Source organism: Cebus imitator, unplaced genomic scaffold (genome assembly GCF_001604975.1).
Source record: "Cebus imitator isolate Cc_AM_T3 unplaced genomic scaffold, Cebus_imitator-1.0 Scaffold35, whole genome shotgun sequence".
NCBI lineage: Eukaryota > Metazoa > Chordata > Mammalia > Primates > Cebidae > Cebus > Cebus imitator.
In genome coordinates, this window is record NW_016107350.1 from 9,570,208 (window position 1) to 9,573,082 (window position 2,875).

Sequence of the window (2,875 nt, forward strand, 5' to 3'; positions counted from 1 at the left end):
TGGAACCAACCCAAATGCCCATCGATGATAGACTGGACAGGGAAAATGTGTCACATATACACCATGGAATATTATGCAGCCATCAAAAACGATGAGTTTGTGTCCTTTGTAGGGATGTGGATCAACCTGCAAACCATCACTCTCAGCAAACTGACACAAGAACAGAAAATCAAACACTGCATGTTCTCACTCATAGGCGGGTGTTGAACAGTGAGAACACATGGACACAGGGAGAGGAGCACCACACACTGGGGCCTGTTGAGGGGAAATAGGGGAGGGACAGAAGGGGGTGGGGAGTGGGGGAGAGATAGAATGGGGAGAAATGCCAGATATACGTGAAGGGGAGGAAGGCAGCAAATCACACTGCCACGTGTGTACCTATGCAACAATCTTGCATGTTCTTCACATGTACCCCCAAACCTAAAATGCAATTAAAAAAAAAAAGAAAAGAAAAATACAATCCAAAGCTTCAACAGACTAGATTAAGCAAAATAATTTTAGAACTTTAAGATAATCTTTTGAAGTAGCCCAGTCGGAAAAAAGGAAATAAAGAAAAAGAAAAGAAAAAAGAATAAAAAAGAATGAAGCAAGTCTATGGGGCTTAAGGGATACCATTAAGCAAATTAATATTTTCAGTACAGGAATTACCAAGAAGAGATGGAATCAGACATAGAAGACCTGTTTAATGAAATAATAGCTGAAAAATTCTCAAGTCATGGGAGGGATATGGACATCCAGATCCAGGAAATTCAATAGTCTCTAAAGAGATTCAACTTCCAAAAGGTTCTCTCTAAGTTATATTACAGTGAAATCACCAAAAGTCAAAGAAAAGAAAGAATACTAAAAACAGCAAGGGAAATGTGGTAAGTCACATATAAGGGGCTCTCTATTAGACTAACAACAGATTTGTCAGCAGAAACCTTATAGGCTAGAAGAGAGTGGGATGATATATTCAAAATACTGAAAGAAAAAACCCCCTGCCATGCAAGAATATTATACCCAGCAAATCTATCCTTTAGTAATGAAGAAATGAAGTCTTTCCCAGACAAGCAAAAACTGAGGGAATTCATCACCACTAGATAGGCTTTAGAAGAAATACTTAAGGGAGGCCTATATCTGGAAGTTGAAGGACAATAACTACCATGACAAAAACATAAAAGTATAAAACTCATTGTAGAGCAGATATTCAAAACAACCAGAGCACAAATCACAAAATGACAAGAGTACATCTTCACCTATCATTAATAACCCTGAGTGTAAACAGATTAAATTCCCCAATTAAAAGGTATAGACTGGCTGAATGCATTAAAAAAAAAAAAGACCCAACTATATCCTGCTTATGAGAAACTCACTTCACCTAAAAAGATATACAGAGACTGAAAGTGAAGAGATGGAAAAAGATAATCTACAGAAAAGAAAACAAAAAGGGATGAGAATTAGGCATACTTACATCAGATAAAATAGGCTTTAAGTAAAAAACTGTTATAAAGAAAAAAATGGTATGGGTTTGACTTCATGTCCCCACTCAAATCTCATGTTGAATTGTAATTCCCGATGCTGGAGGTGAAGCCTGGTGGGAGGTAATAGGATCATGGGAGTGGTTTCTAATGGTTTAGCACCATCCCACTAATGTTGTTTCATGATAGAGTGCTCAAGAAATCTGGTTGGTTAAAAGTTTGTAGCACCTCCTCCTTAGCTCTTTTCCTCCTTCTCTAGCCACACAAGATGTGACTCCTTCCTCTTTGCCTTCTGCCATGATTGTAAGTTTCTCGTGGCCCCCCCAAGCCATGCTTCCTCTTTAGCCTGCAAAACTGTAAGTCAATTAAACCTCTTTTCTTTATAACTTACCCAGTCTCAGGTAGTTCTTTATAGCAATGTGAGAATGGACTAATACAGATTATCATTATATAATGAAAATAGATCAATAGAGCAAGAAGATATAACAATTATAAATATATATAGTATCCAACACTGGAACACCCAGATATATAAACCAAATATCATTAGACCTCCAGAGAGTAATACATTCCAATATAATAATTGTTACAGACTTCAGCATCCCAATCTCATCATTGAACAGACCATCTAGATAGAAAACCAACAAAGAAACATCAGATTTATTCAAGACCAGCCTGGCCAACATGGCAAAACCCTGTCTCTACTAAAAATACAAAAATTACCTGGGCATGGTGCTACGTGCCTTTAGTCCCATCGTACTGAGTGCCTTTACTCAGGAGGCTGAGGCAGGAGAATTGCTTGAGCCCAGGAGGCAGAGGCTGCAGCGGACAGAAATTGCACCACTGCACTCCAGCCTGGGCAACAGAGTGAGACTCTGTCACACACATACAAACGAAATGTCAGATTTAATTAGCAATATCAGCACACAGAACATTCTCCAGGATAGACTACATGTTAGAATACAAAACAAGTCTCAACAGATTTTAAAATATTGATATCGTATCAAGTATCTTTTCTGACCATAATGAGATAAAACTAGAGATTAAGAACAAGAGGAATTTTGCAAATGGTACAGATACATAGAATTTAAACAACATGCTCCTGAAAAACCAATTGGTCAATGAATCAATTAAGACAGAAATTTAGGGCAGGCACGGTGGCTCACACCTGTAATCCCAGCATTTTGGGAGGCTGAGGTGGGTAGATCACCTGAGGTCAGGAGTTTGAGACCAGACTGGCCAGCATGGTAAAACCTTGTCCTTACCAAAAATACAAAAATTAGCCAGGCATGGTGGCACTTGCCTGTAATCCCAGCTACTTGGGAGGCTGAGGCAGGAGAACCACTTGAACCTGGGAGGTGGAGGTTGGAGTGAGCCAAGATGGCACCACTGCACTCCAGCCTGGGTAGCAGAGCAAG